Genomic DNA, 21,363 nt, shown 5'->3' with positions numbered 1-21,363 from the left:
TAGTCTCCTTTTACTCACCTTTAGATATTTTAAATGATATTTGTTTACTCACTTGGATTATATAATCTTACCACCCTCCTTTCCACCCATTTCAGGCTTAGAATAGTTGGTAGATAGCTCATTTCATCGAGGATTACAATTGGACTAGCATCCTCAAAATATGTAGGTTTATCTCTCTAGATACTTTTGATCGTTCGTGGGCTCACGTGTCACTGCAAATTTAATTTTATACTTTGGTTACCTGTATTACAGTATGTATGAATTTATTCAGCTTTTATGCTATGAAAATTATTTACGTATAACTTTAAAAATATTGCTTTATAGGAAAATAGAATATTTTACTTAGTATTTCTTTTATTTTCTTATTATATCCAAATAATCGAAATTTCATTTTAAAGGAAGATTTTAGACTTTAAAACTTATTTTTGATTATAAATTATGTGTTTTGTACTCGTAAATTACATTTTTGTTGGTTTGAAAATTTTTGAGAAAAATGACCAAAATACCCCTGTGAGACAAAAATTATTATTTAATTTGTTTTAAGTCGAAAATAGCTTAAACTCTTTTAGAACGTGATATTTGGAAATGGTTACTCACAAGGAAAATGAGAAGCTGATATTAAAGCCTTGCGGGGTTCCGGTTGACATTCCGAATAATGAGTGTCGATCGAGACATCGCGACGGTTGTCACGGGCTCGAGGGGAGTTCCAGGTCGTGACATGATTGGTGGGTAGTATTTAAAACAAAAGCTAGGAGTAGATTTCACCTTCCATGTAGTGGAGACAAAGAAAATGAAATTGATTTGAATGAGGAAGTGTACCAAAAAGATGATGTGTCTATTCCAATTAATATTACTCCTTTTGAAGACCTTGATATCCCTGCAGTATTAACAAGTGGTGATTAAGTAATGTCTTGATTGAGGATGAAGAAGATAACATGGAAGAAGTTGAAGAAGAACTTGAGAACCAAGATGAAAAAACTTTTAGTGATAGCAATGAGAAAAAAGTCCATGAAGAACATCAATTTGCTTATTTTGAAAGTGATTAATGATGTTAGAAATATATGTTATTGGTTTTGTATCTTTTCTTACATAATTGTTTAACTTTATTATTATTATTATTGAAAAATCTTGATATGTTATTATATTTATTTATATTTTAAAATATTTAAATGTATGCTAGAATGTCATGTTTTTATTAACATTTTTTATTGTAAACATGTGTGGGAATTAGTCTTGATTCTTACATTTTGATGATGATTTTGATAGTTTGTTTCAATTTCTTTTAGCTTATATGGCATGTTTTTGTTAACATTTTCTATTGCAAACATGAATGGAAATTAGTCTTAATTCTTATATTTTGATGATGATTATGATAGTTTGTTTCAATTTCTTTTAGCTTATGTATGAATATTTTGTTACATTGCAAGAATGATGGTTAAAGGGAAGCATTCAAAACCAAGACCTCGAGTAACAAATACCTCTAGATCTATGTTATCACTTACGAATGTTGGTGCATTTCCTAATCCATCCACTCATCCACAAAGACAGTAGCCCAATGATTTGCCCTTAGAGCCACCTTTTCGTTTGATGCATCGTGGAGCTAGTAATCAATGTGACATATGCCCATGACTTTCATAGATCCACATCCGTTGATTAACGTGTAAGTGGAGATAGCACATACTCAAGGTCAAGGGGTAGAGGGTCTAGTGTAGGAATACATACACCAACAAATCCAACTTAAACATTACGTATAACTCCTCTTGGAGATAGGTATATTATCTAATATTGTAATGAAATAATTATATCTCTTATATATTGTACTAAGCAATAATTTTCTTTTATCTTATGGTAGTACTTTTTTTTTAGATAGGGGTCACCACAATAATAACAAAAATCATAAAAAATCACTTCCATGGTCCATGGCCGACATGGAAGAAAATCCCTATTAACATTAAAGAATTAATGTTTAAGAAATTTGAGGTATATGTTTAATAGTCAATTAAATTATAATTTCTTGTTTTTAATTATGTATTAAATTTTTTATTTACTCAATTATTTTGTTGTAGAAAAAATTTGTCTAGGCTTCAAATAAAGATCTTTTGGTTCAACAAATATGGAATAAAATTTGTTCTGATTGACAAAAAAACATGCTTTCAGAAGAAAGGACACAAGCAAAAAAAGAAGCCAACACAGAAAACATCATGGACTACAAGCAATGGATCACAACTGAAGTTTAGGATACCCTTATCGATACGGTATGGGATACAGAAGAATGGAAAAACAAATTAGAACAAGTAAGCAGGAATCGTTTAACACAAAAAGAAAGAAGCATTACAAAGCACATTGATGGTTCAGTTCCATTCTTTATTCATGCAAAAAGGATGGTGTGAATTAATATTTATTTGTTATGATTTACATACTACCACTTTGTAGACACTCAAATAAAATAAAATTTAAATTAAATTAAATTAAATTAAATTAATAAATAAAATAACAATAAATAAAAAATATATAAAATAATAATAAAATAATAATAAAATAATAATAATAAATAAAAAAAATCGGGATGGCTGGGCGTACGCCCAGCCATCCCGTCGCCTTCCCATCCCCCACCCACTACGCGTGAAGTGGGGGGCTCTGACCACCAACTCCAGGGGGTGGCAGAACCCCCCTCGCCGGGTTGTCCAAAAAATTGGACAACCCGGCTCTTTAAAAACCCTGCAAAAAAAAGAGAAAAAAACAGCAGTTAGCCACACAAAAAAAAAGAAGCAAAAACAAAAAACAACAAAAAAGGGAGGGGATCTGAGAGGAGGAAGCCGACGGACGGAAGAGAGGGAATGGGTCTGTAGATGTTCAACCGGCGTTGAGAGAGAAGAGAGAGAGGCCGACGGAAGAGAGGGGAGGCGAAGAGATTCGCTGAGAGAGAAGAGAGAGAGGCCGACGAAAGAGAGGGGAGGCGAAGAGATTCGCCGGGAGAGAGAGAAGAGAGAAAGAAAACCGAGAAAAGAGGGCACCGGCGAAGAGTGAAGAAAGGAGAGTTTTTAGAGAGAAGGGAGAGGAAACGTTAGAGAGAGAAACTGAAAGGCTGAAAATGAGAGGAAAGGACGAAAGCGGGGTTTATGTACACGAGTCCAAGGCCTAAAACGGCGTCGTTTCGGCAGAGGGAAGAATTCAAAGGGTCGACCCCAAAACGACGTCGTTTGAGGGAGTCCTTAGGAGAGGGCCAAGCGGACCAAGGAAGCGGGCCAGGCAGACCTCCACGCGGCCCAGACAACTTGGGCCATCCTTCCGGCACAAGCAAGGTGAGGCCTTACCCATCTCTTGTGGATTTGGGCTCATCTAGTTTAGTTTATTTTAATAATTTAGCTTTAATAAATATATGTAAATAATAAAAAATATAAAATATAAAAATAAAATTAAAAAAAAATTAAAAATTCAAAAAATTAAAAATTAAAATATATATGTAAATAATAATAATGACAAATAATAAAAAATGTTAATATTATAAATATATTTGGAGGCTTGCAAAAAAAAAATAAAATAAATAATAATAATAATTTATGATGTAAATATATATATTATATTATATTTTGTAGATAAAAAATATAAAAAATAAAAAAACAATGATAATAATAAAATAAATAATAAATAAATAATAATAATAAACGATATAATTGGAACAAATATTTGAATATTACCACCAAAAAGGGGTAAAGAGTTACCTTTTTTTCGGTGGATATTTTCGGGTGCAAAGTTAGAGACGGATTTTCACCGAAGCGTCGGGATAAATCTGAACTCTAGACTTCAAAACTCATTTAGTCAAATAGTTATTATTAAAAATAATATAAGAAAATTTTGTTACATTCGAATTAATTTAAATAAATATTAATAATCCAATTTTATTAAACATCTAAAAACAATAAACGCGTGCATGTAGATACCATCATTTTATTCTGTCATTGCACGCCACTCTTATTTTGCATATGGCGCGGGAATCCCGATGATGGGATTTCCCCGAGGAGCTCGTAGAGACGAGTTCTTCCGGGGATATCTCTAGGTGAGGAGAATTTCGAGACTTCACCAAAGCGTTGGGATAGTCTTCGAATAATTTTCCAATAAAAGATTACCGACTCCATCATTTAAAATAAACAAGTCACGACATCATTCTACGCTTGAATCATATGCATACGTAAGACCAAGTGAAAAACTCAGTCTGACAATTCAATAAAAATTTAATTAATAAAATAGGGATTAAACTAAGAAAAGGCTATATTAAGATAACTTAAGATTAAATGGTACCGTTCGTAGAACGGGCGTCACGGAGGTGCTAACCCTTCTCCGTGCGTAACCGCACTCCCGAACCCATCTCTAAAAAACGTGGACCAGTTCTCGTTCTTTCGACGGACCTAAAATTAATTTAGGGCTTCGTCGATTAAGAATCGAGTTAATAGGTGACCAATCACACCTAGATAAAAAAGATTGGTGGCGACTCCCACACTTTGAGATTTTAATTTTCGCCCCGCGTCTAGCGGACGGGTTCCCGGACCCGCACGTCACGACAGATGGCGACTCCACTGGGGACTTCGAGAGTCAAGCCATTAATTAATCATAAGTTATCTTTAGCCTTGAATAATTTGTTGTTTTCCCTAGCATCAATTTTGCATATTTCCGTTTAATGCATTTATTTATCTTGCTATTATTATTTCACCATTTTAATAATTGCGGGAAATTTAGGATAAGGGGAATGTGAAATTATTGGTCCAAGGTCGGTATATTCCTTCTCACACACTACACATCTTGCATTCATGCATAAGCCTTCCACCCGGGCTTTATCCTTAATTAGGAGGGAGTTAAGTAGCTACGCTCTCGTGAGGTGATAACCTCCGCATGGGCTAGTGAAGACTCCCACTCAAATCGAACCTAGTCCGTTTGAAGCCTGTAATGGGTGAGGACCGGGGTGCCTTACTAGTCCATGTGGAAGACAGTGAGGAGCGATTTGGGAACCTTTAGCTCCAGTTTCAACCCCAAACTCAGCATGTAGAATACCGAGAGTTGCCTTTGCTTAGGTAGAGCTTCACCCGTAAGAATATACCTTTGGACTAGGTACACATGAAGGAATTTTCATAATCCTCTCGTCCTAAATCCTTCTCCGCGAATAATAAAGGTATCAGGCTATTAATTACTTTCATTCATCTTTTAGAATTTTTGTTTATAGTGCTAACTGGAATTTTTTGTCATATGCATATTTGCATCATAATAGGAAAAGTATTTGTCACCTGACAACCATTAACAGAGTAGATCCAATTGCATACATGGAGTCGTCATGGCCATCCTCCACTTACGATGGAATTTATCAAGTGACTCAGCATATGGCGAATACCCAACAAAGTGAAGGAGATTGCTTGTCAAAGGATCATTTCTCATCACTACCTGATAGGGTCCACCTTGATCTCAAACAGAACGACTTCACCGATTTGGTCAACATATGGGATAAGTGGGGGGCTACCACTCGGGCAAATTTCGATAGGAAATATGGTCACATTGCTCGACTCCTTAAGGTCCAGGTAGATGAACAGTTGTTGAAGGCCATTGTGCAATTTTGGGATCCGTCGTATAGATGCTTCGTGTTCAATAAGGTGGATATGGTCCCCACGATCGAAGAATACTCGGCTCTCCTGCAAATCGATCTCGATAATCCAGACAAGATATATTGGAGGGGACAGAAGACCGGACACAGGCGAAAGTTAGCCAAGATGATGGGTATTACTTCGGCGGAAGTTGATCAGAACCTAAGGAAAAAAGGGGACAATGAATGTATCCCGTGGAGTTTTCTACGTAGTTATATCATGAAGCAACGGGACATCGAGCAAGGACAACTTGTGATGGCCTTGGCAATTTATGGGCTAGTGATCTTCCCCAAAGTTTTGGGACATATAGAAGTCGGAATTATAGACTTCTTCGAGCAAATCGTCAACAAGGCCAATCCTTCGCCTTCTATTCTAGCGGAAACTCTCAGATCACTGAATTACTGCAGAAGAAAAGGTGAGGGACGATTTGTGGGATGTGCACAGCTTCTTTCCATCTGGATAGTGAGCCACTTTGAATGTAAGGTCGATAAGTTCAAGAAGCCATTTCATCCGCAAACCGCCCCTATTAGAGAATTTTGTGAGAGTGAATGGCTAGAAAATAGGACTAAGGAGCAATGGATCTCTAGATTTCGGGAACTCATGAGTGTGGAAGTGACATGGAGAGCTCCGTGGATGCCGCATCACCCGGTCTTGTACAAATGTGGAAACGAACCTTGGGTATCGTTAATGGGGCCATGGGGAGCCATCAGTTACGCCCCAATTATGGTGAGAAGACAATTTGGGTCAGAACAGTTTGTACCGATGACACACCGACTTAATACTTTAGAGTTTGCTTATGGAGAGCCGGGTTTTCTGAAAAGGATCGAGGAAATTGCGCAAGCTTGGAAGAAAACTAGCCGAGTTGATCAAGGGAGGTACACCGATGAAGTGACTACCGGATATCAGATATGGCATGACCAACGAGTTAAGGACGTGGTATATCCGAAAGAAGATGCACTACGTGGCCCAGTTGATCCAGAACCACGAGACGCTTTGCTCGAAAGTGAGTTGGCTCGAAAGAAGTCCGAAGCTGAAAATGCCAGTTGGAAGCAACGGTATGAAGACCTCCAAAAAGAGTGTGAGAAAATGAAAAGAGAAGTAAGTGAGCAAAGAAAGAAAGTCCGGAAAATGGAAGGGAAGTATGAAAGCCTGAATGATAAGTTTTCTGCCACAACCAGCGAACTTCAAAGGGAAATACAGGTGAGAGAAAATCGAGGCAATGAACTTCAAACGCACAATGATGGGTTAAGAAGACAAGTGCGATTCCAACAAGAGTCCATCCAATTACTAAGACAGGAGTATGAAGAGCTCGAAGGGGTCATGACGACTTATCAACAGGAATATGAGCGCCTCAAGCGACAGAGCACCAGAATCCAAGAATGGGGTGAATCGTACAGACAAGCTTATACAGAGAAGTACAACCAGATGGATTACTTGGTTTGGCAAATGAGGGAGGTGGCTTACAAGGCGAGAAGCATGGCTTGGAAGACGGACATATTAAGAAGCCAGATCTTTCCAGTTGGAAAACAAGAGCAACAGTTGATCAAGTATTTAGATGAGGTGTATAGCCATTATAATAAGATTGGCGAATATTTCTAGATGGCCTTTGAGTTGTAATCTAAGACAAATATCTTATGCAATGGATGACTTTTGTTGTTGGGTGTCATGTGATGAATACTTTTAGTACATAATCATTCATACATGCATAAATCATCATTTCATTGCAATAAGTATTTTCATTTAAAAATAAAGATAATGGGTTCATTCATGCATTAAATACGCATCTAATTCATGTTTATGATCAATAATAAGGTTCCAAAATAGCTCGACCACCTAAGCCAAGTGACCAACGTGTTCATAATACGCGTCAGCGAGCAAGGATCATGGAAGAAGAACAAAGAGAACGAATGGACAGAATGGAAAGAGCTCAGGAAGAAATGAGAGAACAGTTAGCAAAGATGATGGAATTGATGATGAGTCTTAGTAAAGGAAAAAGAGCGATCGAAGAGCCAGCTCCGTCAGAAAACCCGCCAGCGCAAGATAGTGGAAACCAAAGGGAAGATCAATCCTATCCCCCAGGGTTCACTCCACCACATGCCCAAACCTCTCAAAGGGTCCACCCTCAAGTGATCCCACCCGTCTATTACAATGCACCACCCCCGCTAGGCCATCAACCGATTCATGGGCAATTTGGGCCATATTCTGGGATAAATCCTGCTGAACCAATAAATGTCCCAGATTTAGACGATCCAAAAGAGCAAGAAAAACTAAGAAAGGACTCGTCACAAACAGGGGAAAATGAAAAAGACCAGAAAAAGTATGATCTGTTGGAAGAACGTCTTCGTGCTATCGAGGGAGTTGATAGGTTTGGTACCATGGATGCAACCGAGCTGTGCTTAGTGCCGGATGTATTGATCCCTGCCAAGTTCAAGGTTTCGAAATTTGAGAAATACGACGGAACAAAATGTCCCATGGCGCATATTACTATGTATTGTCGGAAGATGGCGGCACAGTCTCACGATGATAAGTTACTGATCCATTTTTTCCAAGACAGCTTGACTGGGTCAGCCGCTCGGTGGTACGTACAGCTAGATCGAAACCGTATTAAGACTTGGAAAGACTTAGCAAGAGCCTTCATAGCCCAATACAAGCATGTGGCTGAATTAGCCCCTGATCGTTTTTCATTACAAACTATGGAGAAGAAGCAAAGCGAGAACTTCAAGGAATATGCCCAAAGGTGGAGAGATACAGCAGCGCAAGTTCAGCCACCTCTCACTGATAAGGAGATGACTGTTTTGTTCATAAATACCCTCCGAGCTCCTTTCTATGAGCGCTTGATCGGCAATGCCACGAAAAACTTTGCAGATTTGGTCTTATCGGGAGAAATAATAGAAGGAGCTATCAAAAGCGGAAAAATTGAAGGGCATGAAGTTGCCAGCTCAAAGAAAGGGAGTACGCCCAAGAAGAAAGAAGGGGATGTGCAAGCAGTCGCTCACGACAGCCAACAAGCCCACAACTTCAACCCATATTACCCGTACCCTCCATACCAACCCTTCTATCCGCACATAGACAACGTCACACAAAACCCATATGTGTACCAACCCGTCCCGCAACCAACATTTCAAACCAATGTTCTTCCACAAACTCCACCACCAAGGCCGATAGCTTCAACCAATAATCCTGGCCATGGTCAAAGAGGACCTAAAACTACCCCAGAAAGACCAAAATTTGATCCTATTCCAGTCCCTTACACTACATTGCTGCCACAACTCATAGAAAATCGACTCCTTGCTAGAACCCCTTTAGAACCACTCCGACCACCCTTCCCGAAATGGTATGACCCGAATGCCCATTGTGATTACCATTTTGGAATTCAAGGGCACTCAACCGAGAATTGTACTGCTTTAAAACATAAAGTTCAAGCGCTCATTAAGGCAGGACTTTTAAATTTTGCCCAAAAAGACAGTTCGGGTGTTGATGGGAACCCGTTACCTAATCATGGAAGACCGACTGTGAATGCCATACACGAAAGGATGATCCGAAGGGTGAAAAAGGGTATTGATAAGATTCAAACGCCGATGGATAAAGTGTTTGAGGCGTTGTCCAAGATAAATGCCATCACTCCAGAACCCATCGACACAAAGGAATTGGGGCATAATCTCGCTTATTCTTGTAAATTTCATGTGGGGGCAATTGGGCATTCCATTCAAAATTGTGATGGCTTTCGTCGTAAGTTGCAAGAATTGATGGATTCATCGATAATTGAGTTTTATGAAGGAGCTGAAGAGAATTTGGTCGGAACCATAAATGGAGACACCCCAGCTGAAGTGGCATCAAGTTCATTCGGGGCAAACAAACCTAAACCTCTCACCATCTTCTATGAAGAAAACAGGAGCCCGATGAATGATACATCCCCAACTATGATCAGAAGTGGTATCACCATCGAAGTCCCCAGCCCATTCCCTTACAAGAGTGATAAGGCTGTCCCATGGAATTACCAGTGTAATATTTCGGGCACAGCTTCATCCGCCCCCCAAGCATCTTTTGAAGACCTAACTGGTGTGGGGGGTATAACGCGAAGCGGGCGATGTTATTCCCCTGAGGTAGCAGAAAAAGTTGGAAAAGAGAAACCGACACAGGGAGAGGGAGGCCTAAAGAAAGCAGATACCTTTTCCAAAGACCAAGTTGACGAATCCGTAGTTGCCCCGAACAATGAGGTCAAAAATCCTGTCACCGAGAAAGAAGCGGGTGAATTTCTCAAGTTTATCAAACACAGTGAATACAGCGTGGTAGAACAATTAACCAAGATGCCCGCTCGCATCTCGTTGTTGTCTTTACTGTTGAATTCGGAAGCACACAGGAACGCACTGCTCAAAGTCTTGAACCAAGCTTATGTGGCACAAGATATATCAGTGGAAAAGTTAGACCACATCGTGGGGAACATTACAGTGGGAAACTTCATTGCCTTTAATGATGAAGAAATACCATCGGGGGGTCGAGGAAGTAACAAAGCGCTGCACATTACCATCAAATGCAAGGACCATGCCGTACCTAGGGTCTTGGTCGATAATGGTTCAGCTTTAAATGTCATGCCTCGCTCTACTTTGACCAAGTTGCCAGTAGATGTGTCGTATATGAGAACCAGCCGCATGGTTGTAAGAGCCTTCGACGGGACCACAAGGGAGGTGGTAGGGGACATTAAACTACCGATAAAAATTGGCCCTTGCATTTTTTAGGTCCAATTTCAAGTCATGGACATCGCCCCGTCCTACAATTGCTTGTTAGGGCGTCCATGGATTCATATGGCTGGAGCCGTACCATCTTCCCTTCATCAAAAAGTTATATTCATAGCTAAAGGCCAACTGATAAGTGTATGTGCGGAGGAAGACATACTGGCTATTCAACCATCATCTGCTCCCTATGTAGAGGCGACAGAAGAAGTCCCAGAATGCTCTTTCAGATCATTTGAATTTGTTAATGCTACTTATATAGGGGAAAGGAAAGTGATACCGACCCCTCGTTTGTCAGTAGCCACTAAAATGGGAGTTAAGCAGACTGTGGGTAAAGGATGCCGTGCTGGTTTGGGGTTAGGAAAGAATTTACAAGGAATTAACCGTCCTCTGACTCCAATTAAGAACGAAGAAAGGTTTGGTTTGGGGTACAAGCCTACCAAAGAAGAGAGAAGGAAGCTGACAGCTCAAAAGAAGATTAAAAGAATGGCTCAACTGGAGGGAAAGGAAGAAGAATTCGGGGAACGGACAATCCCACACCTATACGAGACTTTTCGCTCTGCGGGTTTCATCCATCCCGAAGCGCCATCAATGGTCAATCAGGTTCCACGGATGTTTGGTGAGCTATCAATTCATATGATCAAAGATGAAGAACTTAACGAGATCCCTATGGTGTACCCAGTACTGCCATGAGAGGAGCTAAGCAATTGGACAGCCACGGAATTGCCCATCATCTTTAAGTCTTCCGAAATGTAATGAACAATTTTATCTAAATGCCTATGCCCAAGGGTGTTAAGATTAATTTCCTGTTTAAGTAGGGCTTTCTGTTACCATCATCATTTGAATAAATGACAATGCATAATGTGTTTCATGATTCATCAATCTTTGTGCATATTTCCTTTCATCTATTCTTTTAGCCAATAAATACTTGCCCATACACCCGTCCAACTTTACCTGTTTGCAGGTCTTTAAATAATGAACACGAAGACAATCTAGACAACGATTTGAATATCGATTTTGAGATAATTCCGAACATTGATGAATTGAAAAATGAAGAGGAGGTGGATGACTACAGCTTACCCCCTGATTTGTCGAGAATGTTGGAACAGGAAGAAAAGGAGATTTTACCTCATCAGGAACTCACAGAAATGATTAACCTCGAAAATGGGGAAGAGAAGAAAGAGGTTAAGATTGGCACCTCGCTGTCATCCGATGAACGGCAGAAGCTGGAAGAATTGCTCCGTGAATATGTGGACGTGTTTGCTTGGTCATATCAGGACATGCCAGGTCTTAATACTGACATGGTTGTTCACAAGTTACCTTTGGAACCAGATTGCAAGCCTATTAAACAGAAGTTAAGAAGGATGAAGCCAGAGATGTTGCTGAAGATTAAAGAGGAAGTAAAAAGGTAATTCGATGCTGGATTTTTAGAGGTGGCTAAGTACCCTGAATGGGTAGCTAATATAGTTCCAGTTCCTAAGAAGGATGGAAAAGTTCGAATGTGCGTCGATTATAGGGATTTGAACAGAGCGAGTCCGAAGGATAGCTTCCCTTTGCCACATATTGATACCCTTGTGGACAACACGGCAAAACATGCTTTGTTCTCATTCATGGATGGCTTTTCTGGTTACAATCAGATTAAGATGGCACCCGAAGATATGGAAAAAACAACGTTCGTGACCATGTGGGGAACGTTTTGTTACAAAGTAATGCCATTTGGATTGAAGAATGCAGGCGCCACTTACCAAAGGGCAATGGTAGCTTTGTTCCACGATATGATGCATAAAGAGATAGAGGTATACGTGGATGACATGATTGCAAAATCTCATACAGAAAGGGATCATACTGTCAATCTCAAGAAACTGTTCGAGAGATTGCGGAAGTTCCAGCTCAAGTTGAATCCGGCAAAATGCACTTTCGGTGTAACCTCTGGGAAATTGTTGGGGTTCATAGTCAGTGAAAAAGGAATTGAAGTGGACCCGGATAAAATACGAGCTATTCAAGAGCTACCACCTCCCAAAACGCAAAAAGAAGTGAGAGGATTTTTAGGGAGGCTGAATTACATTGCTCGATTTATATCCCAGCTCACCTGCAAATGTGATCCAATCTTCAAGCTGCTTCGGAAACGAGACCCAGGAGAGTGGAATGAAGAATGTCAAATAGCCTTTGATAAAATCAAAGAATATCTCACAAATCCACCGGTGTTGATGCCACCGACGGTCGAAAAACCTCTCATTCTGTATTTGACTGTGAACAAGAATTCTATGGGATGTGTATTGGGACAACATGATGAAACTGGGAAGAAAGAACGAGCCGTATATTACTTGAGCAAGAAATTCATGGAGTATGAGTCCAAATATTCTGCGCTCGAAAAGATGTGTTGTGCACTAGCATGGACCGCTCAGAGGCTCCGGCAGTATATGTTGTATCACACAACATGGTTGGTGGCGAAATTAGATCCCATCAAGTATATTTTTGAAAAACCCTGCCTGTCCGGAAGAATAGCTCGATGGCAAGTGCTATTGTCTGAGTATGACATTGTGTATGTGTCCCAAAAATCAATCAAAGGGAGCGTCATCGCCGATTTCCTTGCAGATCGAGCTAATGAAGATTATGAATCTGTAAGTTTCGATTTTCCAGATGAAGATTTGATGGCCGTCTTGCATATAGAAGAGGTTGGTCCCAATGAACTTAATCCATGGAAGGTGTATTTTGATGGGGCATCCAATGCTTTGGGGCACGGAATTGGGGCAGTGTTGATTTCTCCAAATGGGAAGTACTATCTAGCCACGACGAGATTAAATTTCAATTGTACCAACAATATGGCGGAGTATGAGGCGTTGGTAATGGGATTACAAGCAGCAATTGAGATGAAGGCTGACGCGATAGATGTTTACGGAGATTCGGCTTTAGTGATATGCCAAATGAAAGGTGAATGGGAAACTAGAGATCCTAAACTAGTTCCATATAAAAAGCTGGTTACAGAATTAAGCAAACAATTCAAAGAAATCAGCTTCAACCATTTGCCTCGAGAAGAGAACCAGATTGCTGATGCTTTGGCCACCCTCGCAGCGATGTTCAAAATAAAAGAGGCGGCCGATGTACGCCCTTTTGATTTAGAAGTTCGTGAAGTCTCCGCACACTGCCTGAATGTTGAAGAAGAGGTTGATGGTAGGCCGTGGTATCATGATATCAGGCAATACATCAAGCACCAGGCATATCCTGAGAATGTCACCGATAATGACAAGCGAACTCTTCGAAGATTAGCAATGGGTTTCTTCCTTAGCGGAGAAGTGCTCTACAAAAGGAGTCGAGATCAAGTACTTTTGAGATGTGTGGATGTTGCGGAAGCCAACAAAATAATGAAACAAGTCCATGAAGGAACTTGTGGAGCTCATGCTAATGGACATATGTTGGCTAGACAAATTATGAGAGCTGGTTATTATTGGTTGACATTGGAATCAGACTGCATAAACTTTGCTCGAAAATGCCACAAGTGTCAAGTATACGCTGATAGGATCCATGCTCCGCCAGCCCCATTGCATGTTTTCACAGCACCTTGGCCATTTTCAATGTGGGGAATGGATGTGATTGGACTTATTACGCCAAAAGCCTCTAATGGACATCGATTCATATTGGTGGCCATCGATTATTTCACGAAATGGGTAGAAGCAGCTTCCTATGCCAATGTGACACAAAAGGTGGTGTGCAAGTTCATCCAAAAGGAGATCATATGTCGGTATGGGCTTCCAGAAAGGATCATTACGGATAATGCAAGCAATTTGAATGGTACGATGGTGAAGGATGTTTGCGCTAAATTCAAGATCAAGCATCATAACTCGACAACTTACCGTCCGAAGATGAACGGAGCGGTAGAGGCAGCCAACAAAAACATCAAGAAGATTGTTGAAAAGATGACTGAAGTTTATAAAGACTGGCATGAGAAACTTCCGTTTGCCCTACATGCATATCGAACTTCTGCGCGTACCTCCACCGGGGCAACTCCGTACTCATTAGTATACGGTGCAGAAGCAGTTCTACCTGTTGAAGTAGAAATCCCATCATTGAGGGTGTTGATGGAAACGAAATTGGAAGATGCTGAGTGGGTCCGCTCCCGCTACGAACAGTTGAATCTGATTGAGGAGAAAAGGCTGGCGGCTCTTTGTCATGGTCAGATGTACCAACGAAGGATGATGCGAGCATACGAGAAAAAAGTTCATCCCAGGCAGTTCCGAGAAGGAGAGTTGGTTCTCAAAAGAATACTCCCTAATCAAACTGATTTTCGGGGAAAATGGATGCCGAATTGGGAAGGGCCATACGTGGTAAAGAAGGCTTTTTCAGGAGGAGCTTTGATTTTGGCTGACATGGATGGGGGAGATTTGCCTAATCCAATAAATACGGATGCAGTGAAGAAGTACTATGCCTAAAAAAAAAAAAAAAAAAAAAAAAACCGAAGGGGTTCGTGCTGAAAACCCGAAAAGGGCGGCTCGTACCTAAAGGAGGGGGTTCGTGCTGAAAACTCGAAAAGGGCAGCTCGTACTTAAGGGAGGAGGCTCATGCCGAAAACCCGAAAAGGGCGGCTTGAGGCCGAAAAACAGGAAGATAGAAGGGAATTTGGGGATGTCGGCCTAAATACACCATGGATGGAGCTCCGCAATTTCACAAAGAAGGGGAAGCTAAGGAATCTGCAACCTACAGATTTGATCAAAGCATCAATCAAGGACAATTCTTGAAATCAAATATCAGATTGTTTTCTCTTAGTGGTCTGGGTGTTCATTATTTAAAAGATCTAATGTCTGGCTTGTAAATTCTGTTTACCTTGAACTATTTGATTCCTCATATATGAAGTTTTTCTTCACCTCTTTATTTCAACTCTTTCGTTATTTACCATTCCATGATTCACATAATGATTGTCATGGAAATGAATGATGATTGGTAAAAGAAATAAACTAATTAAGCAAGAAATTACACTCACTGTTCAGCAAAAGACTTAAGGATGAAAAAGGAATGGCAGAGCCCTGAACCAAAGACAAAGCCAGATGTCAAGAGAGAGGGTACTTAAGGGAAAATTTGGAGTTACCTGAATTCTACAGGAGGAAAGAAAACAGGCAAAGAAGATCGAAAGTTGCAGTGAAAATCGGATGAAGCAAGAGGAAGGTTTTGGAACCTTAATGAATCGTAAACATGAAAAGCATTCAATCATGTCAATCATGCATACATGCCTAGCCATGCACTCGACAAGAATCAAAATTAATTCATGTCCCAAGCGTCGAAAGTAGAAAGTCACTCGACCTAAAGGGTTGAGATTGTAAAACTTCAATGGAAGGATTTGAGTCTTTTCATTTCATGTTATTCCAATTAAGTTAGCATTAAAGGAATTTCAATTTTTAAATCGAACCTGTTGTGAGATAGGTCGAGCCTAGATTAAGTCTAGGAATTTCAATTTTTAAATCGAACCTGTTGTGAGACAGTTCGAGCCTAGATTAAGTTTAGGAATTTTAATTTCGTTCAAATCGAACCTGTTGTGAGATAGGTCGAGCCTAGATTAAGTCTAGGAATTTCAATTTTTAAATCGAACCTGTTGTGAGACAGTTCGAGCCTAGATTAAGTTTAGGAATTTTAATTTCGTTCAAATCGAACCTGTTGTGAGATAGGTCGAGCCTAGATTAAGTCTAGGAATTTCAATTTTTAAATCGAACCTGTTGTGAGACAGGTCGAGCCTAGATTAAGTTTAGGAATTTTAATTTCGTTCAAATCGAACCTGTTGTGAGATAGGTCGAGCCTAGATTAAGTTTAGGAATTTCAATTTTCAAATCGAACCTGTTGCGAGATAGGTCGAGCCTAGATTGAGTCTAGGAATTTTAATTTTGTTTAAATCGAACCTGTTGTGAGATAGGTCGAGCCTAGATTAAGTCTAGGAATTTTAATTTTGTTTAAATCGAACCTGTTGTGAGATAGGTCGAGCCTAGATTAAGTCTAGGAATTTCAAATCGAACCCATTGTGAGATAGGTCAAGCTTAGATTAAGTCTAGGAGTTTCAATTTTTAAATCGAACCTGTTGTGAGATAGGTCGAGCCTAAATTAAGTCTAGGAATTTTAATTTTTAGATCGAACCTGTTGCGAGATAGGTCGAACCTAGATTAAGTCTAGGAATTTCAATTTTTAGATTGAACTCGTTGTGAGATAGGACGAGCTAAGATTAAGTTTAAGAATTCTAATTAAATTTATTCTAACATGGGTCAAGCCCAGATCAAGTCTAGAAATTTCATTTTTGTTTGAAATCGAACTTATTTTGAGATGAGTCGATTCTAGATCAATTTGATTAAACCAACTGGCTTCGAGATAAGCCAAATGTGGTGTCTACGTCTTTGCACTATCCTTGATTCTCAAGAATGTACAAAGAGGGGCAACTGTAGACACTCAAATAAAATAAAATTTAAATTAAATTAAATTAAATAAATAAATAAATAAAATAACAATAAATAAAAATAATAATAAAAATAATAAAAATAATATAAAAAAAATAAAAAAAAATCGGGATGGCTGGGCGTACGCCCAGCCATCCCGTCGCCTTCCCATCCCCCACCCACTACGCGTGAAGTGGGGGGCTCTGACCACCAACTCCAGGGGGTGGCAGAACCCCCCTCGCCGGGTTGTCCAAAAAATTGGACAACCCGGCTCTTTAAAAACCCTGCAAAAAAAAGAGAAAAAAACAGCAGTTAGCCACACAAAAAAAACACAAAAAAAAGAAGCAAAAACAAAAAACAACAAAAAAGGAAGGGGATCTGAGAGGAGGAAGCCGGCGGACGGAAGAGAGGGAATGGGTCTGTAGATGTTCAACCGGCGTTGAGAGAGAAGAGAGAGAGGCCGACGGAAGAGAGGGGAGGCGAAGAGATTCGCTGAGAGAGAAGAGAGAGAGGCCGACGAAAGAGAGGGGAGGCGAAGAGATTCGCCGGAAGAGAGAGAAGAGAGAAAGAAAATCGAGAAAAGAGGGCACCGGCGAAGAGTGAAGAAATGAGAGTTTTTAGAGAGAAGGGAGAGGAAACGTTAGAGAGAGAAACTGAAAGGCTGAAATGAGAGGAAAGGACGAAAGCGGGGTTTATGTACACGAGTCCAAGGCCTAAAACGGCGTCGTTTCGGCAGAGGGAAGAATTCAAAGGGTCGACCCCAAAACGACGTCGTTTGAGGGAGTCCTTAGGAGAGGGCCAAGCGGACCAAGGAAGCGGGCCAGGCAGACCTCCACGCGGCCCAGACAACTTGGGCCATCCTTCCGGCCCAAGCAAGGTGAGGCCTTACCCATCTCTTGTGGATTTGGGCTCATCTAGTTTAGTTTATTTTAATAATTTAGCTTTAATAAATATATGTAAATAATAAAAAATATAAAATATAAAAATAAAATTAAAAAAAAATTAAAAATTCAAAAAATTAAAAATTAAAATATATATGTAAATAATAATAATGACAAATAATAAAAAATGTTAATATTATAAATATATTTGGAGGCTTGCAAAAAAAAAATAAAATAAATAATAATAATAATTTATGATGCAAATATATATATTATATTATATTTTGTAGATAAAAAATATAAAAAATAAAAAAACAATGATAATAATAAAATAAATAATAAATAAATAATAATAATAAACGATATAATTGGAACAAATATTTGAATATTACCACCAAAAAGGGGTAAAGAGTTACCTTTTTTTCGGTGGATATTTTCGGGTGCAAAGTTAGAGACGGATTTTCACCGAAGCGTCGGGATAAATCTGAACTCTAGACTTCAAAACTCATTTAGTCAAATAGTTATTATTAAAAATAATATAAGAAAATTTTGTTACATTCGAATTAATTTAAATAAATATTAATAATCCAATTTTATTAAACATCTAAAAACAATAAACGCGTGCATGTAGATACCATCATTTTATTCTGTCATTGCACGCCACTCTTATTTTGCATATGGCGCGGGAATCCCGATGATGGGATTTCCCCGAGGAGCTCGTAGAGACGAGTTCTTCCGGGAATATCTCTAGGTGAGGAGAATTTCGAGACTTCACCAAAGCGTTGGGATAGTCTTCGAATAATTTTTCAATAAAAGATTACCGACTCCATCATTTAAAATAAACAAGTCACGACATCATTCTACGCTTGAATCATATGCATACGTAAGACCAAGTGAAAAACTCAGTCTGACAATTCAATAAAAATTTAATTAATAAAATAGGGATTAAACTAAGAAAAGGCTATATTAAGATAACTTAAGATTAAATGGTACCGTTCGTAGAACGGGCGTCACGGAGGTGCTAACCCTTCTCCGTGCGTAACCGCACTCCCGAACCCATCTCTAAAAAACGTGGACCAGTTCTCGTTCTTTCGACGGACCTAAAATTAATTTAGGGCTTCGTCGATTAAGAATCGAGTTAATAGGTGACCAATCACACCTAGATAAAAAAGATTGGTGGCGACTCCCACATTTTGAGATTTTAATTTTCGCCCCGCGTCTGGCGGACGGGTTCCCGGACCCGCACGTCACGACACACTTCACATATTCTAATATGCTTTACATGTTATGTAAAATATACACATTATGATTGTGTATAGTTTTAAATGAATGCAGGCAAATGACATGAATCGAGATGTTAGCTTTGTGGAAATATTCAACCTCACCCATAGACGTTTAAGGGGTCATGGTGATTTCATAGACAATAAGTCTAAAACAATTAGTGTACGTAAAAAATTGATTGATTTTTACTCCAAGTTAATAATAAAATTATATACTAATTCTTTTCACTTTTTTTATTTGTAGATGTCACAACCCGAAATTCCCATCGAGCTTGTGACAACCGTCGCGACGTCTCGATAGACATTCATTATCCGAAATGTCAATTGAAACCTCGCAAGGCTTAATATTAGTTTTTCTCGCTTCCCCCATGAGTATTAGTTACTAAAATCATATTTTGAGAGATTATAAACTATTTCCAATTCAAAACAATAGAAAAATAAATTTTTCCTCACATGGGCATTTTGATCATTTTTCCTCAAAAATCTCGAAATCCACTAAAAATGTTGTAAGCGAGTACAAGACACATAATTCATAATCAAAAATGAGTTTTAAAGTCTAAAATCTTCATTTAAAATAAAATTACGATTATTTGGATATAATAAGAAAATAAAAGAAATATTAAGTAAAATATTCTATTTTCTTATAAAATAATATTTATAGAGTTATACATAAATAATTTTTGTAGCGTAAAAACTAAATAAATTCATACATACTGTAATACAGTAAGTTAGAGTATTTAATTTAATTTACAATAACAAGTGAGCCCCCTGAATGAACAAAAGTAAAGAGGACTGTGAACCTACAGTTTGGAAAATGCAATTCCAACGGTAGTCCTCGATGAGAGCAGCTATCTACAACCTATTCTAAACCTGAAATGGGTGAAAATGAGAGTGGTGAGATTTTATAATCCTAGTGAGTAAACAAACATCATTCAAAAGATCTAAAATCGAGTAAAATGAGACTATTAAAACATTTCATCTAAATATGTTTTTCATAACATAAATACTCATTTCATTTAAATAATCAACATGGCTTATGAGTATTTTAAAAGTTTGGCTCCTGCTAAAATCATTCTCGGGGATATCTTGACCGAGGCATCTAATCGAGTCTGCCAAGGCTGTTAAAAATTTAATCTAGACGTAAACAAATTATTAGTTTGAAAACATAGCCGTTCCTTGGCGTTAGCGGAGTTCATCATCACGAGGTGGTTCGGCGTGACATGAAGTCTATCCATACCTCAAGAGATACCCTACGCGCCTCTCCGACCGAGGTACATATATATATATATATATATATATATATATATCTAAATTTCGTGCCCCTCTAATAGGCTGGTCCACAGAATCCGCCTACTACAGCAAGTTAAACCCACCATACAATAAAATTTTGATAGCATGACAGGGCTAATATTTTACTACCCAGCCTGCAAGGGTAAAATAAAATAATTCATACAATTCATAAAACACAGCCCAGCCAGTCATGCCAACACAAGAACAATATAACATAAGCTGTCACGACCCAGAACCTCCCTCAGGCCCATGACAATCGCCGCGACGTCCCGATTGACACTCATTATCCGAAATGCCAACCGAAACCCCGCAAGGCTTACATATCAGTTTCTTTCCTTTCCTGTGAGCAATCATTGTTAAATATCGAGTTTTTAGAGAATATATACTATTTTAGATCAAAAACAATCAAAATAAAATTTTCGCCACACAGGGGTATTTTGGTCATTTTTTTCTCAAAAATTTTGAAACTGGCTAAAACGTAATATATAAGTACAAAACACATAATTCATATTCAAAATGAGTTTAAAAGTCTAAAATCTTCATTTAAAACAAAATTATGGTTTTTTGAATATAATAAGAAAATAAAAGAAATATTAAGGAAAATATTCTATTTTCTCATAAAACAATATTTATAGAGTTATACGTGAATAATTTTTATAGCGTAAAAGCTAAATAAATTTATACATACTGAAATACAGTAAGCCAAAATATTTAATTTAATTTACAATAACAAGAGGGCCCCCGAATAAAGAAAAGTAAAGAGGACTGTTAACCTACGATTTGGAAAATGCAGATCCAATGGTAGTCCTCGATGAGATCAGCTATCTACAGTCTATACTGAACCTGAAATGGGTGGAAAGGAGGGTGGTGAGATTATAAAATCCCAATGAGTAAACAGACATTATCATAACTATCTAAAGGCCAGTAAAATGGAGGCAAGTTTAAACAACAAATTTCAACCCATTTCATAATGTTTTCAATTTGTTTCTTAAACCATAAAATATTTGTAATTTACCAAAACAGTTGTTAAGGCTTATGTCTTTCATTAAAACAAGGCTCAAGCCAAAACTAATCCTCGGGGATACCTTGGCCGAGGCATCTAATCGAGTCCACCAAGGGTGTTAAAATATTCACACGTGAAACACATT

This window comes from Theobroma cacao, chromosome 9 (assembly GCF_053813885.1).
Source record: "Theobroma cacao isolate CCN51 chromosome 9, ASM5381388v1, whole genome shotgun sequence".
In the NCBI taxonomy this organism is placed as follows: Eukaryota; Viridiplantae; Streptophyta; class Magnoliopsida; order Malvales; family Malvaceae; genus Theobroma; species Theobroma cacao.
Note: the sequence above shows the minus strand (reverse complement) of the source record.